The sequence below is a fragment of the Alligator sinensis genome, unplaced genomic scaffold, assembly GCF_000455745.1.
Source record: "Alligator sinensis unplaced genomic scaffold, ASM45574v1 scaffold1142_1, whole genome shotgun sequence".
NCBI lineage: Eukaryota > Metazoa > Chordata > Crocodylia > Alligatoridae > Alligator > Alligator sinensis.
The window spans coordinates 76,648-94,416 of record NW_005842617.1 but is presented as its reverse complement, the minus strand read 5'-3'; the positions used below and the strand labels follow the sequence as shown (position 1 = coordinate 94,416).

Genomic DNA, 17,769 nt, shown 5'->3' with positions numbered 1-17,769 from the left:
GGTATGGGGGTGGGCAGGCAGGGCCAGCAGCAGGGACTACAGGGAATTTTAAGGTAGCTGCAGCCCGCGGCCCCCCCCATAGCCCCTGCTCTACTGCGCTCTACAGGGTGCGTAAAGCCAGGACTATGCTCCGTGCTGCAGCTGGGGCTAGCTGCCGGGAGCACAGCCCAGCCTGCCCTGCGCAGATCTGGGGGCACACGTCCACTCCCGTGACCTTCCAGATCGGCAGCAAGAGCCACCGAAGGAGCCACTATAAGAGCAGCTCCTGGACCAGCAGTATGCAGTGGCAGGAGTCCCCCTCCCAGAGTCCTGCACCCTCCTGCCCTGGCTGGGCAACTTGTCCCAGGCCCAATCTCAACGCCCCACAGCGAGGGAGATCTGCCCCCACACCACCCCTTCCCTCCACCCTCTGCCTACCACAAAAGACTTACCAGTTGGAGATAGCTGGGCCCAGCCATGTTGAGGACTAGTCTATGGCCAAATCTCTGTGAATCGATTCAGAGGCTTCCAAATCAACTTGGACCTTTTAATGGGTCTCCTGATTTAATTCTGATTCAGAGATTCAGCCACCAAATCGGAACGAATCTCCTCCAAATCAAATCGGCTACCAAAGCTTCACACAGCCCTACTAAAATCCAAGTCACTTTCATACCCTTTAAAGAAGGATACAAGCAGAAGTAGGGATCAGAGTTATCTATGTGAAAAACTCTCAACACATCAAAGGCTGAAGGTAAGATAGAACAGCCTCCCAACACACAGAATGATCTGGGGTAAAGCTAGGAAGGGAAGAGAATGATAAGTCTTTCTCTGATTCTTTCTAGTAGCTGCTGGACAAGGAAAAAATTCACATTCTTGAAGAGCTGCATACTAGCCAAAAGGAAATATAAAAACGGAGCCCTTCAGCAGGTATAAGGCATCCCTTTGATAAAAACACCAACAATGGAGACTGATAGGAGTTCAGCTTCTCAGCATGCTCCTGTCTACGGGCCTTGCTACAACATCCACCTTAAAAAAAAAATAAAATTAAAAATTAAAAAAAAATTCCTCTCAGCTATTAAGTAAAAGCATCCCAAACTTTTTAAGCTCTATTTCAGCTGACTAAAACAGGGAGTTTCAGTCCAAAGTGAATGCATTTGTTCTGACTACAGCAAATCCCAGGAAAAGGTAAAGGGGAGTATATAAATTTGGTTTGAGGAAATCGTTTCACCTAACTTTGAAGAGGAAAGACCTACAATTTTCTGATCTTCCTACAGGCAAATATTTAAATACAGTAAAGAACTGCATATGCACCTAAGTAAGCAACATCAGTCCTCTGCATCATGGTGTACATGTAAGAGGTCTAGTCAGATGCCTGATGAATCCACTTCTAGGGACCATCACACCAAGACCTTCGAAGCATACACCTAGGTAAGAGTATGGAGGAGCAGCAGCTACCCAAGACCTACCATTCCCCTTTTAAACCATTGAGACAGAATCTGCAACCCAGACCAAGCCCAGACATTCAGTGCCTTGATAGCTGTAGCGTCTGCTAGAAAACAACAGATGAGAACTGCTGCTGACTGCACACCTCAGGGTGTATTTCCGTCAGGATGATGTCCCTTAGCCTTACTCCAACCAAGGAGTAGCCACAAGGCAATGGGGGCTAGGGTTTTGAGGTGCCCTATACTCAGCTTACTCTAGAGATTGCAACGTTGTGGTATTTTACAAGAACTACCCCACCACAAGTAGCCCCACCATGTTGCCCCAAGGCCCTCCAATCAGATGCAATTTCCAGTCACACTCAGGGCTCCATACAGTCATTACAATCTGATTTACTAGAGATTTATTTAATCCTTTCATTTAAACATCACCAAGAAAATTATTTGAAACCTGTTGTCTTATTGTACATAAAGCATTTACGAGGCAAGAAATTCCACTTATTCAGCTTAATCAGTTAACACTGTTCAGCCATGCTGAATTTTTAGATACCATTTTATATTTATCTTTTTCACTTATTAAACTTGAACCATCATATGTTACTCCTTAGCATGAATTTGATGCATGATATACAACATTTGCAAAATGGCCAAGTTACCTTTGCTGAAACCACCTTGAGCCTTTTTTATAATACAATGTTGATCTTTTGCTGTTTTTAGTGCTTTTAGACACATTTAAGTCAAATGAGTTGACTATTTTAGTCATATCTACAAACTCCACCTGAACACCAATATTATTCAGTAAACATTATTTCACAGATGTTAGCTCTTTACTGCAAGCCCAGATTGCCAATGAAACTTATAAATATTATTTTCTATATGTTATCAAGTGATCTTTTAATTAAAGATTGAGTGCATTTGGGTTATCTTCATTGTTGAACAGATAAAGCAGTTCAAACCTATACAAAGTCCAATAAACTGCAACCATCAATTATGAACAGGGGGATAACCCTTATGTGAAAACTATTTCCAAACAAAACCATGTACTTTGTTAACAATACTGATATTCTCAGAATCATGGTCACAAGTACCTGCAGCCTCTGTTTTTCAAGCCTCAGAGATAACTGTTTTTTCGGGGAGAAATATAATCTGCCAACATCAGCACTTCCCCAGGAGCAATCCTTTCCCACTACAGCACACTGGGATTGGGTCCTGGGGGCTTGGCACCGACTCTACCAAGCACTCCATGCTGGGATTGCTTGGTGGATTCAGCACACAGGATCCAAGTCTCCTCCTGAAAGTTTGGTGATGGGGGACCAGTGCCATGACTTCCCTGCCACCATATTTCTGGACCCACAGGGAGGACCACAGCCAGATGATGTGGGGCTGCAGACTGGAACTGTCCTGCAGGACAGGGGTTGAGCACCCCTGCAGTAGACAATCCCAACATTCATAGGAATGTCAGAAAGAGCAACACTTTCCATGCTGTAGGAATTTAAACATTCATGAAAAATAAGTGCACTGTTTCATCACACAAATTTAAGGTATAGCCTTAAAAATGCATCAGTAATTAAGATCTTGCAATCTTATCCTACCTTAAACGAAACAGGTTACAAACTGGTCAACATAAAGGTCCAAAACCTCCAATAAAATGTAACATCTATCACTTCCTGTGACTGTTTATCACGATACCAGGTGCTCTCAGTACCACTAGTTACACCATGACAAAGTTTATTTAATTTTCACATAGCCAATTAGAAATACTTCAATTGCTGAAGGTAAGATGCCATACTGAACCCCTGACTACTACTAGTTACCAAAAAAGCATAACACTTTCCAGAATAATATAGCTGTAGCCCAAATGTCCTGGACTAAATCCAACTTAGTTAACTATCTAGCCAAACAGAGATGAAAAAAAGAGACTATATTATTTTCAAAACTCAAATGAGTAGTATCAAGTCATAATCCATTGCTATGTCACTTAAAATTAACTAAAATAGCTGAAAATAGCCATTTCGTAAATTTAGTTTTTGTTACTTGTATGAAAATTAAATAATCTGAACGTGTGCAACAACAAGAAACAGCCTTCATAAATACTAAAAAGAGGAGGAGGAAACCTGTGGAATAGAAATCATTCCTATTAACATGGAAAAGTTATTCTAGCCAGAAATTTATTTTCCTGTAGAGTAAAAAATAAAAGTTCAAAAACGTTGTCTTTAACCTGCCAAAAGCATCTCACTTTTAGAAGTGGTTACTGTTGTAACACAGCAAATTGTCAACATGCAGTTTTTCAGTTAAGTATCTGTAGAGCGAGTGCAATAATTAAATACTTTAGTAAATTATAACTAAGACACTGAACTTGTCATGGTAAATCATTTTAAAAAAAAAAAAAAAAAAAAAAAAAAAAAAAAAAAGGATCTGTGCCTGGTTATGGAAAGAGGCAAGAGTCACATGCTTATAGAAAGAGTTGCCAGGAGGCACAGATCCATATTTAAACAGAATGCCCTTTATTTTGCAATCAAAACTTAAAATAATTTAAAAACCGCTACCCACTACCATCAGGTTCACTCCAACAACTGCCAGTAGTACTGACTGTTCTTTTCTTACTAGCTGCTCTACAGAAACTAAAGTGAATGCCATAAAACTTTACCCCCCAAAATTCAGCAGAACAAACACCTCCCTTCAAAAAGCCACTCCACCACCAATAAAAAAAGTTAATGTTAATACTCTGTCACTTGATTCTAATACATTAGATATAGGCAATCCCAAAAGTTCTTTTCATCTAGCAACACTTACCAATCTACTAAATCATTAAGGCATAGTAAACACCAAAAAAGTAACATTAATTTATATTCTTGTTTAAATCTTCATAAACTACCCTACACTGTTTGGAAAAAAAAATAAAAATATTTCCAAGACTTGGTTTTGATGAGTAACCTAACAAGTTATTAAGTATATTAGTGTAATGCTCAATGTCCTAACAAAAGATTCCAGAGGCTTCAGGATTTATTTCCTGTTATTAAAGAGGCCAAACTATTCAGTTCTTTGCCCTTTATGAAAATTGGGGTTCAAAAGGTGATTTTAAGTGTGCCAATTACTAGTCGCATTTAGAATTTATGGAAGTAAGTTACTCAGCGAGCCAAAGAACAAAGACATAATACGTTGAGAAATGAGATAAGTGTTTCCTTGACTACATTCCATCTCTACTGAAGAGTTAGGACTCTGGGGACATCAAAAGCGTGCCTCTGATAAGACATTGGAATGGGTGCTATTTTTCCAACTGATGGACATGCTTGTTTCTTCAGGGCTGCAGAAGAGGCCCAATACCTCATGAACTACTGGCCAGGAAACAACCAAAGGAAAACAGAACAATCTGAAACAATGACTGAAATGCTGTAATTCGTTTTGCCAATTTTAAGAATTCCTATTTTGGTCATCTGAACTGGGAAACACTCTTACTGAAATATTTTCAAGGTTAGCAGTGGTGCATGATTTGAGAGTCAGTATTGCTTTTTGCTCACCATGTCACTATTCCAAGTTCAAAGGACTTCAGTTATGCCACTACTCCCAAAGGCTCAGGGCAGCTTACAGGAAGAGAACAAAATTGCTTATCAAACAAGAGAATGCACAAAACTTACAAAAGCAAATTATGTATTAAAACAACACACAATAAACAATACTAAACCCCACTAAACAATATTCCAACTTAGCCTGGGTTGCTAAACGCCTACACAAACAGGAAGGTCTTCCAGCACTTCCAGCAGTTGCCTAGGCTCAAGATCCAGTGGACCTCAAGGAGGAAGGGGTTCCAGAGCTGAGAAGTCACTGCCAAAAACCACCTCCCAAGCAGTTACACAAAGCAAATTTGGCACACTGATGATACGTGCAGAAGGCTGATCTTGACTGACCTTAAAGATCACGATGGGGTGCAAGACAGATGGCAGCCCCTTAAGTAAATTTGGCCCAGACTGCTTAGGGCCTTATAAGTCAAAACCAGCATCTTAAATTGCACCTGGAAAGCTACTAGAAGCCACACTTGATAAATCACATAACCACAGTTCTTGGAAGACAGCCTCTGGAGGACTGGAATAATGTGCTCCTGGTGACCAAGCCCCATTAGAAGGTGCATTGCCATGTTCTGCACCAACTGCAGCCTTCAAGGGTAGCCCCATGTAAAATGAACTGCAATAGTCTAGCCTCCAGGTTATGTAAACACAGATCATAATGGCATCTGGAAGAGGGTCACACCCTTCTTGCCACATGGATCTGGTGAGAACAGTGTTCCTAGCCGCTGCTACTACCTGAAGATCCAGACGCAGCAGGAAATCCAGGAACGCCCCAAGGCTGCAAACTTGAGTGACAAAGGGAGGCTGAACCCCATCAATGACAAGTATCCCAATCCCACGGTGCTGGGAAAGGACTGATAGTGGGACGAGTCAGAGGAAAGAAAGACAGTATATTGACGGCACCTCACTCCAGATCTCTGCAGAATCTCACTTAGGTGACTTACACACAAGTATAAGCAGGAGGGGTGGTCAGATGGACCCCTTGCAGACCCCACAAGAAAAGTTCAAAGGAGACAGACGATGGATGGGCACTCATCCATCACCATCCTCTGGAACGTCTCCTGCACAAAACAGCAGAACCAATTGAGATTGGTTCAGTGAAAACCAACCAAGCCACATAAGTACTTGATTGGCACCTTGCAGTCAACTATATCAAACACTGCTGAAAGATCTATTGAGATTAGCAGAGCACAATTTTCCCTGTCAGTTTCTAAGTATCTTTCTATGCAAACAGGTGAACTTGGACATAATTTGGAGGAGAAAATGCAACAATCATAACTCTATTTCATAAATACTATACTCCAGTTAGAGACTTGCAAAAGACTCTCACTGCAGAATGCAATAGTCTTATCTGCCATAACAAAGATTTGGTTATTTGACTTTCCTAGACCAACAGATCTTTAGAATATATGCCTAATATTAACAGTTGCAAGACTGAAAATAAAGACGGCACAGAGATGTATTAATACCCATTTGATTTTAGTTTTAGTGGAATAATCATGTGTGATCCATGGTATTATTCTGAAACCTCCCCCAGAGGATAAAGTTCTGACCACAGAAGATGTAAATGCTTATTTGGCAGTATGCTGCTTAGGCAGGCAAAATCTATGCACCCACTAGAAAAAGTGAACTTAATTCATACAGTATTTATGCCATCATTCTGGATGGCTGCTTCCTCTACTTAGTGCATATATTGCTTCTGCATAAGGAGAAGATGAAATAAGAAAAAGATACCTATAAACTGAAGCCTGAACTAAAAGCACTATTGAAAGGTTTTATTATTTTTAACTATTAAAAGATTATTTTAGACCTTAATTACGTGCATTAACAGTCCTAAAGGCTCATGCACAAAAGTGAAAAAAATACCCATCAAACACTTGCACGCACGCCCAACTTAACTTTCATTGTAAGCATAAACAAAACGCCCACATCTCCAGAAAACAAACACATAAGAGAATGAATTCAAGATTACCAAATGCACAGCATGCCTTTTTATGCTTCCTTGCTCTTTTTCCGGAAGTACAATAAAGAGGATGAACAGATAAATATGCCCGATGTTCCACAACATGCATGCCCCACTGCCGAACACCATTCCTAGCACTCTGCTGCTTTTAGCAGACCCAAGACAACACATCTGACGTTCCTCACCATGGCTAAAAGCTTTCTAAAAAACTGAGGATGCCACTCTCACTCTTGCTGCTGCGATATACAAGATCTCGCAAAACCTGACAGTGACCAAACAAAACCTGGAACCAGCTCAAGTCCAACCATGATACACAAATCCACATACAAGCAGTGGGGGGAGGGGGGGCTGCTCCAGGGAACATTTAAACTTTGTGGTGCAAAAGAAAGTTGGGGTTTCTTCCCTACCCCCCTTCATTCTTTGCACTGGTGCATTTCCCCTTCACCCAACCAACCCCAACACAGGTGTAAAAAGCCATCCAGACTGTAAAGCCATAAGCAGGGAAGATCCATGCCTGAGCCTACAGCAGCCAGGCTTTCTGCCCCTCTGCAGGTCTACCTGCCCCAGCCAGCACCAGCCAAAAAGGCCAGCCCAGCTTCTGCACAGGTGTGGGCTATGCAGAGAGCCCCCTATCCCATACCCACTGCTTCCTTCTCCAATTCAAAGGAAGGGAGGAGATCCCTCCTTGTCCTTTCCCCTACAGCAGCCAGGCTTCCTGCCCCTGTGCAGATCTACCTACACCCACCAGCACCAGGCAAAAGGGCCAGCCCAGCCTCCTGACTGGGGTGGGCTACATACAGAGCCTCCTAACCTTTACCCCACGGCCCCCTTCTCCTCCAATAAAGCGCGGGGGGGGGGATGATCCCTCCATGTCCTTCCCCCAGGGGCCCGCCAAGCCTGCCCCATCCAGCACGTCACGGCCCCACAGCTTTGAGCTACGTCTAACCTCCCCCACTTAAAGGCCGATTCCCCCGGGCGGGCGAGGGGATGAAATCCCCGCGCGGACAGACAGGCCGCGGCACTATCACGGTTCCCGGCTCCCATCTCGGGAAGGCCCTATCCTCCCCCATGGCCTGCGTGTGCCCGAGGCCGGGGCCTGGGCGGCGGACACTCACCGCGGCGGCGGGGCGACTCCGTGCGGGCAGACCCCTTGCTCCACTTCCAGTCGCCAGGAGCGGGCGTCCCCATTAAGGCTGCGGCCGAGCAGCGGGGTACACTGCTGGTGGCCATTTTAATCCTCCTTCTCCGCCTGCCGCCGCTCCGGCTCTTCCCGATCCCCCTCCCTCCCAGGCCGGCCGCGCTCCGCCCCGCAGCCGCCGCCTTCCCGCGGGAATGCGGTACCCGCCCACGCCCGGCCGGAAGGACCGCTGCTCTGACACGGGGGAGACCCGCGCCGCTTCACGCCCCAAAGGGGCCGGTGAGGTGTGGTTCTCTTCCAGGGTGAGCAGAGGGGGCCTGTTTGAGCGTGAGGTGAAGCAACGCCCCCCTAAATCATAGACAATTCGGGTAGGAAGGTGGGGTTCAAATTACACTTTGATTCTCAGGGGGGTTTAACATCAAGTTAAACTTTCATTATTAGCAAGTCCACCTAAGTGACCCCTCCCCCAGGTTAGATAAGGTTTTTGATATATTCTATTAAACTAACTCAGATAGTTGGAACAGTTCTTCTCCACAAGATTTTGGGCACAAACACCCTTCAGGTTATCTTACAGGAGGGCTCTGGTCTCTTATGCCCCCCCAGCTTCCCTGTAATTCAGACCCCTAGCCCAGTGGTTTCTCCACCTGTGGGTCAGGAGAATGTATGAAAGGGTGGCAGACAATGTTTAAAAAATGGATTCTCCTTTAAAGGAGAAAAGTGGGAAACTGTGGCTTTTCCCTCACAGGCTGGCAGAGTCCAGCCTGCAAGGGGCTGCTTGGGCCTCACCCTGAACACATCCATCCTATAGCCTGCCCACCTGGCTTCCACCTGCCACACAATCATCGGGCCTTGCTGAATAGGTTCTGGACAGGGCAAGGTCTGCGTGCAGCCAACCTCCACCTTTGGGCTCCGAGACAATCCAGACCAGAGCTGTGGCAAAACACATCGCATATTGTCAATGACTGCCCATTGACCAAGTTCAGTGGCAGGCTACAGGAACTGCACAGGGCCGCTGAGAACACTATCACATGGCTCGGCAATTACACAGGCTGACTGATCTAACCTTCCCTTGCTGCAACTTGAAACCAATCCCTGGGGTGTCAAGTCCTGGGGGTCCTTGAAGTTAGAACATGCTCTGAGCAGTTGCTGGTTAAGGATTAATGCCATTTCTTGCCCCTGCCGCTGTAGCTTGCTGCTAGAAGGCTAAGGAGCAGAGGTTTGACTAGAAAACAGAACACCTGGGTTGTATCCATGTTCTGGATAAAGTGTGGGGGGGAGGGCTAGAAGCTGTGCATCCTGGGATGCTGGAGGACTGCAAACGGCTTGTTTTATCTCTCTGGACCAAACTGGAGTTATCTTAACATAAGCTGGGTGGCACAGCCCAGAGGTAGCCCTCACCTAAAGTGGTGTAACTCTGAGTTGCTCAGAGGGTACTTAGTATGAGTTAGCAAGCTTCTGTTTTTTGTGCCTTTAGTATGGTCAAAGTGTGATATACAACTGCAGACTTAGACTGTCCTCTCCCTGTCCCCCAACCAAGTATTTTCCTGCTCCAGAATACATAAATAGATAAGCACTTCTAGGCTGAAATGCGTCACAGCTGTGGAGCAACAGATAACACCCAGATACCTACAAGGCACTCACCATTGAGCAGATAACTTTACTACATGCTTACATGAGTTCTTGGCCCTCTTCTTTAAACAAGGTTGAGCCTTGTTTCCTAGCCCATGAAAAGGGCCCTTTGCCTTTTACAGAGTGGTATTTGAATTCTTGAAGACAAACACTTAAAGTTGATTGTTTTAATTGTCTGCTCTTTTCTTTTTTAATCAGTTTTTCAAAGTTTATCCTCAGTTACTTAATTTATTGCCTTGATTATATTGACTTGTGAGATTTTTTTCAGTTTATTCTGGTATAGTTCAAAGATGGTGGGAAAGCTGGCTTTGGATTCAACCTATTGCACTTGATTAGCAACTTTAATTCTTAGTGAAACTGCAGTGTGTAAGTGAAGTTGACTACAGAAACCGATGTACAGTTAGTAATCAAATACCAAACCTAAAGTGAGATGGTGTAAAGAGATAAAAAACCCAAAGAGGAAAATTTAAAATTAGTCGGATAAAATTGCGTGTGAGGTGAAGTAAACAAAAGCAGGAAACTTCAAACGAATAGTGGAAGAAGCCTTCTTAAGATATAGCCTGGACTTAAAATATTTAACATTTTCTTTACAAAAGTATTTTCTTGGTTTTTTTGTGGGAGCAAGTGCATTTTTGTTTAAAAGGCTGTTAAATTAATATCAATAGTCACAAAAAAATTATGTCCTGTTCATGCATTATTGAACCAGAACAACATGTTCACCTGAAAAGTTCATATCAATTATAATTAAATAAAATATTAGATGCGTTTGCAAATTAATTTCCAGATCCTGCATGATGTTGCATAGAGAAATAGTAGCATAAAAAAACCCTTCTCATAAGTCAGACAGAAGCTCACTTCAGTGCTCAGCCATCTGCAAGGTGCAAGGTCCGGCTACAACACCAGACAACATTTCATTCAAGTACTCTGTTTAGACAGGGGATTCTTCACCAGACACAGCTGAGTGCAGAAGGCATACAGCCAGTTCCATACTCCCGCATCCAGCAAGTCATTTGGAGGGCTGGGGAAGGGGGAAACCCTGCTCCCAAGAGCTTCTTTTCAGTCATCCAAATGAAGTTAGCAGATCTCTGGAAATGCTCACCATAGCTGCTCACTTTTCTTATAAACAATCCTTTCTAAAAGTCAGTTTCATTTCAGCAAGTGAACAAAAAGACTTGAAATCTTTGGAAGACCTGGCCCCAAGAATTCATGCTGCAATAAAGAGCACATACCATGCTCATGTACCCTGCTGCTGCTAAGGAGCCAAGTCTTGCTTCCATGAAATGCAGAGAGAAATGCAGCAAGTAGGAAAAGATCCCGGAGCACTAAAAAATGTGAGCCCAACTATGTTTCCTTTAGACCTATAGAGTGGAATCCTGCTTTTTTCTAGAAGGCATCTGCTAGAACCAGCTGTACCAGCAAGAGCAAAGTTTAGTTCAAATCATGAGAATAGGCTGGCTATTAATTTATTACGTTATGCAGGATAACATTTGCTAACTCATTTCTCACAGTACTTGAATCTATTCTCATCCATACCCATGAACAACTGGCACGGAAAGAAAAATGTTTCCTGCTATTGTGATCTTGCTTACTCCAGGCAATTTGAATATAATCAGTGATAACACTTCTCTTTTTTTCTGCAGCGGAGAAAACTGTTATGCCAAGAGAGACTTACTTCCACTTCCTCACTCCTTTACCAGAGTAAACCACTTAAACTTTGCTGGTGAACAGATCTGTTATGCAACTTCTGGTAAGTATCTAAATTTCTTCATTCGTTGAATGTCAAAAAATAAAGAACATTTCAAATTTTCAAATAGACCCAATTTTGGTTTCTCTGGGGACTGAAAACACTCCACTCCTCACTCCCCAATATACACTGATGTGAATTTTGCCCTTGACCTCAATAGAAGCCTGATGAAGCATATATGTTGTTAAGGCAATAGTGAAGCAGCACAACAGTGGAAATTATTGGACAAAAAGTAGGGGTAGACAACGTCAGGAAAAGGTGTTTGTTTGTTTGTTTTTAATCAATCAAATTGACTTGTTAGAAGAAAGCAGTGCATATCCATTGCCTAACATGGAGCGGACACACAGTATAAAATTGTATAATGATGCACTTCAAACTATTCTAACTTTTCTCTTTGATTATATTCTACTCAAAAAAGTCTAGGTGTCCTACTGTTTTCTTCTAATAGAAATGGTGGCAGCATTCAGCACAGGCCTATAATTAGGAAAGGAGCTGTGTTAAGACCAGTGGCTAGGAGCTGTATATGCATGCAGTTCATGTTACACACTACACTTAACAAATTCCTCTGTCCTCTTCCCACCCCACTCCCCCAGAAAGTAAGAATCTGCAAAGTTATGATAGTGTGTTATGTAGTTTTATCAAAAGGATATCCACAATGTCAGACACAATTTGGCCCTTTCAGGAATAATTATTCCAGAGTATGCCAAGGGAAAACACAATTTGTGCTTATCGTAATCTGAGTGCAAAATACAATCTGTGTGCACTAAATTGCAATCAAACTTTGTAACAGAAACAAGTTAGTTCTGTCATTTGTGTGTTTAATGGTACTTTAATCTTTTCACATAAGTCAATAGCAGTATGTTTTCCAGCCAATGTTAGGGTAGAGAAATCATATAGGGCAGAAACTGTTCTGTAAATCCTTTCAGCTGCAGTCAAACAAAACTGGGTAAGTAACAAAAACTCTTCCAAGCACAACAGCACTTACATGAACCATTTGGCTGCATGGAAAAATGTTGCTGTTTCTCTCTCTCCCCTTTATGCAGTAGGTTGTTCATAGCAATTTTATATATAGTCCATACATTCTAGTGAATTATCACAATTCCAGGCTGCAAAACCCATATTGAGTTATAGCAGTCACTTGTTTCCCTTCACCTCAACATGTCTCCTCTGACAGACCTCATTGTGACTAACTGTTTATCTTTCTCAGAGAATGCATGTAATGACAGCACTATAATTAGAATAAAGGGATTTGCAGTTACTTTTCCCTCTTTGCAAAGCATCTGTGCAAACAGGATTACATCAGTCTTTTTTTTTTATAAAACTTCCATGGTTTTTCATATGTAAACACCTTTGCCTATCTGATCACCACTACCTTTGACATTTGAAGTTTAACAGGAAACCAGTTCAACTGTCTACATTCAGGTGAAGCTCTCAATAGCTTTGGTAGGAATTGGGCCTTTCACAGCCCTTTTACTGCTACTACATTAACTTACCCTGCTTCATGCAATCTGGACAGTAAAACTGATTCAGTCTAGTTCTCATATACTAAACCGGATGTTTTTGCAAATCTAATTGCAGAAAAGTTATGCTGGAGCAGGACAGAGAATCAGGTTTCAAAACTCCAGCAACAATTGTGGATGGTTCTCAATCAGTGACATTTTGGAATGGTTTATTTGTTATGTGTCTGCACCCTGTGATGAGGAAAACTGACCTCAGCTTCTACATTAGGCTACCTAATAGTTTTTGTTATAAATGTTATGACCTTTTCTTTGAAAAGCTCACATTTCATTGTTTGCAAATGGCCGTTGATGGTGAGCAAGGGCAGCATGTTCATTCTTTATCCAGTTATAATTCAGCCAAATCTGAAAATAATTTAAAATAGGAGCACAAGAGGAGCAACTAAGAGAAAACATTGACAGCCTATCAAGAGAAGTAGTCACAGAACGTTCTGAGGCCAGACTGTCCCCACTGGCAAAGCAGTAGCAGGGCCACAACAGTGGAGATGCTATGGAACTGCTGGAGGAACAGAGAGAGGAGAAAAAATAAAGCAGCTTTGGATTCTCTTATACAGTTCCTGAAGGCCCAGTAATTTACTCCTATTCTCAAGGTTGCCAACCCAAGACAGTATTCATCAGCAAGGGACTTTGCCCATGCTGCAGCTGGGCACATAGACTTTGGCCAGGGGCAATCTTGCAGCACCATGCCATAGCCAGGCAATGGGAAAAAGTGATGGAGATGGCTGAGTCCCAATGCCAGCCCATCTCAGACTTGAGCTTGGTCATTTTGCCCTGCTGCTGGAAAATGCCAACTCCTGATCTATGGAATCTTTGGTAACCACTATTTAATTTGCCATTGTTCTCATCGGCTGCCAGAACCCACCCTTCCATAATAACTAATTCCTACTTAATAAATCTCCACTAGTTGCATTCTCCTTGGAGTTGTAAATAAACTAGAATTTAGTGTACTTGTTTGTGATATTGTTAAGTTTCAGTGTTCACATCATGCCAATTATTTATGGTCACCATAGGTTTCTTATTTTTAAGCTTTTTCAACAAGACTGTAGATAGTTACAAAAAATGATAAGAGAAAGTTACAGGGGTGTAGGTTGTAGCCATGTTGGTCTAAGGACATAGGCAGACAAGTTTCTTTGGGTGAATCTGATATCTTTTATTAGACCAACTTAAATAGTTGGAAAACAATTATTAAGCAAGCTTTCGGGTTCAAAAACCCTTCATCAGGCTAAGGAAGTTTCTGCAGTTAGTGTGTGCTCTTCCTAGATGGAATGAAAAGTAAAGAAGCCAGAGGCTGGGCTGATATGCATACAAGACAGGTAGTCAGTGAAAATGTAGATTGAGGAGTCAATGGGTGAGAGACAGGCTGGGGGCGGGGGAAAGAGAGAGAAGGGGGATGAATAGTGGAGAGATACCTGGGGAGTCAGATGTCAGGCAGGTTATAATGTGTCATAAATCCAATGTCTATATTTAGTCCATGATTTTTAGTATCCAGGAGGTTGATGAAGTGGAGTTCATAGGCTCATCTCTGGGAAGTGTTTTGTAAGTTTCCTTTGAGGATCAGGACTGAGAGATTGGAGAGAGAGTGGTTTTCTTGTGAGAAATGTGCCCCCACAGGTAATTGGGTATTCCTGTCTTTGATAGCTTTCCGGTGTGCAGAAAGTTAAACACTCAAAAATCAGGAAAGCCTAGATTTCTAGTTGCCTGTGAAGTCTTAATTCTGCCTCTTTTGCAGATACATTATGATAATACAGTCTTAATTGTATGATCATATTAATTTCCCCACAAGATCTGAACTTCATTCAGTCAGATGAGTGTACAAGGGAGCAGAATGAAGTTGGCATGTCCTCTTTTTTAAGTGCTTAACTGTACAGCCTAAAAATCTGTAGCATATTGTCACATGCAATATTTCTTTAGAGCAGGGGTAGGCAAAATATGGCCTGCGGGCTGAATCTGGCCTGCCAGTTGATTTTATCCAGCCCATAGGCAAGCAGCACAGGTGGCGGCTTTGGCTTCAGCCTCTGCTGGTGCTGCGGGGGATGCTGGGTGGAAGCAGCCCTGTCCGCCTACCTGCCTGGCTCTGCAGGCAGGCCCTGGGTGAGCCATGCTCAGGTCCCTGCACCCCAACTTGGACTGGGCCAGCGGTACCCCACCTGCTTGCAGCTCAGAGCTGGCAGGAGCCACCTCGGGTGCTTGGATCGTGTGGTGGGTACTCCACACGTGCTCAGAGGCAGAGCAACTTCCCTGGCACCTCCTGGCAGGTGAAGCTCCAGTCCCAGCCACAGCCCAAGCCTTGCCTCCCATCTTGCCCCCACAGTGCTATAAGCCAGCCCAGCCATCTGCTGCCTCCTCGCTGCAGCCAATCTCCTGTCCTATCCACCCATGTGAGGCTGCCACCAGAGGCTTGAGGCTGGGACTAGGGCTCCTCCTGCTGTAAGGGGGACCCCAGGACTGTGGGTGGGTACAGCTGTAGCATGTTTATCTAAACATGGAAGCTGTAAAGAGGACTCACTGAAGCAGAAGGTCCACTTAGGCCTCCAAGAGAAGTTAAACCTTGCTAAAAGAAAGGGCTCATATTCTGAATGAGGGAAAACACTGCCATCTGGTGTCTAAATGGAAAAATGTGTCCTCACAAGTCTGCACATTTGGCCTTCATTTAAATGCCAGTGATTTGCTACAGTGTTTTGTAAAGTTTAGATTGCCTTTTTAGTGTATATGCCACATTACTTTTTTATATGCGTATGCAAGCTTCCATTTTGAAGGAAGAAACTAGTAAGTTTTATAGTACTATGTCTGAAAGTAGAAGAGAGATGGATAAACTTCAATTTTGAATATGGGAAACTTTCTGAACGCTTATGTTTTCAAACAGAAATCCATTTAAGTTGGAATAGATTCATAAGGGGTTTTTTCGGCAACGTATTCAGAAATGCAAATTTAAAAAAAAGCCAGAAATGAATTCAGTTTATTATATGACTTTTTTGTTTACCTGTGCAGTAGGACAGACCAAGTATCTGGAAAGTATTCATGAAAATGAGCAGAGAGATGAGTCTTATTATTAGGATATTCAGAATTTGACAGAAAAGTCTTGAATATATTTAAATTGCAGAACCAGCTTGGACCTTTGTATTTACTACATGAATTTTAATACTTGCTGTTTCACTGTAGAAAACAACAGCTGTCAGTGTACAATAGAAGCTCTTAGAAGATATAGAACGGAAAAAGATGTCTTTTATATTGCCTGCTGTTGGTATACCTTCAGTCTCAAGTGATATGTCAAACGTGTACGGAGAATCTCAGCATGATAGGATGAGGAAGCACTGTGTTAGTCCAAGAGATTCATTTAATTTATATTTAAGTAGTCCATCACACAAAGCTACTGGATAAGCTTGTAAAAAATAAATATTGGAGTAACATATCAAGTCCCATCACAATTGCAATCTGCTTGCCATATTAAGAATCCAATTAGCTTGTTCTTTTGATTTATACTGTTGCTCCAGTGTCAAGCAGCAACAGACTACTACAGCCTTGCAGGCCAGTTTTTCACAAAGAAAAATAAGTGATGTGTAAATGGGCATATTTAAAATATAGCTTGCTTTGGTCAGGCATGCATGTCCTCCCTCTCTCTTATCCTGCAACATAGCAGTCACAAGCCACTGGTACCCAAGCCACTGATACTCCGTTCCTTCTTTTTCCACAGAGTTCATCCTGCATATCAATGCCAGTTTCCCTCTGCCTCCAAGTATGGAGAAAAGTGAAAAGAGCAAATTCTTTTCTGCAGCTTCTTCCAAAAGATTATTGCATGGCAATATGTAACATTTCCTCAAAGAGTAAGAATTTGTTAAAGAGAGCTTTCAAAGCTATATGCAATATTGCCTTCTGATAACACTTGCTGTATTACATGCATGCCTACTTTCTTAAGCATCCAACTGACCTACATACAAATTAATTACATTTTCATGCAGCCCTACTCATGTCCGTAACATATTTGGCATAGGAGAATTTTTACCTTCCCTGGTACATCTTATGCAAAGAGACTACTGTCCACATGATATGCTAGCATAAAACTTACATAGGTGCAAACTTCTTAAGTCCCCCAGCAGGACCGTATGAAGTAATAATTCTCAACCAGGATGCCACATGCACCTCGTGTTCAGCCAGATAAGCCTAAAGCAGGCAGGAGCAGCCAGTCCTGCTGCAGCCCATCCTGGTTTGACCCCTTTAACCATACTCCTTCCAGGAAGTAGGCAGGGAAGGTGTAAATAATCCACGTGTCTCTGATTCTGGGAGGAGCATGGAGCAGGGCTGGACTGAGAAGGGCTTCAGCAGGGTTGGCCATCCCTTATCTGGCTGTGCATGGGGCAGTTTCATTTGGTTATGGCAGTGGTACCAGCCTGGTTGAAAATCATTGAGGTAAATAGAGGCAACACGGAAGTTTTCAACCAGGGTGCCACTAAATTTAAAAAAAAAGTTATGGAGGGGTTGTCCTGAATCTAAAAAGGTTGAAAACCACTGGCATTGAGGGAAGCCATTGGCTGAACACTTGTGGAAGACACCTTCAGAAGGAACATTTGGAGTTTGCTCCACAACCACTTAAGTCCATGTAGACAGACAGTCTAGCATTAGAAAAAGATAGACCTTCTTGCCCTACAGCATACCTACAAATAACTTGTGGATGAAAAGAGATTCATAGATTCATAGATTGTAGTTGGAAGGGACCACAATGGATCATCGTGTCCAACCCCCTGCCCTTGGCAGGAAAGAGGACCAAGGTCAGATGACCCCAGCCAGGTGACTGTCAAGCCT

The 17,769-nt window shown here is 42.8% G+C and overlaps 1 protein-coding gene and 1 long non-coding RNA gene across 13 annotated transcripts in view; one reads left to right on the top strand and one right to left on the bottom strand.

Annotated features, from left to right (window-relative positions):
• The window catches only part of WDFY3 (WD repeat and FYVE domain containing 3), a 379,376-nt gene extending 371,216 nt beyond the window's left edge, over positions 1–8,160 (bottom strand). For 11 of the 12 annotated variants that reach the window (XR_003096142.1, XM_025215013.1, XM_025215023.1 and 8 more), the window contains exon 1: positions 8,060–8,160. The gene's annotated coding sequence lies outside the window, so the exon portion shown is untranslated. The remainder of the gene's footprint in view (positions 1–8,059) is intronic. The other variant, XM_025215016.1, reaches the window with a different exon arrangement.
• A 4-nt stretch (positions 8,161–8,164) lies between these two features.
• Positions 8,165–16,923, top strand: LOC102367975. Its single transcript, XR_003096143.1, has 4 exons — positions 8,165–8,384; positions 10,867–11,042; positions 11,352–11,458; positions 16,664–16,923. It is a non-coding gene; the product is annotated as an uncharacterized LOC102367975 (long non-coding RNA).
• Positions 16,924–17,769: the final 846 nt, after the last annotated feature.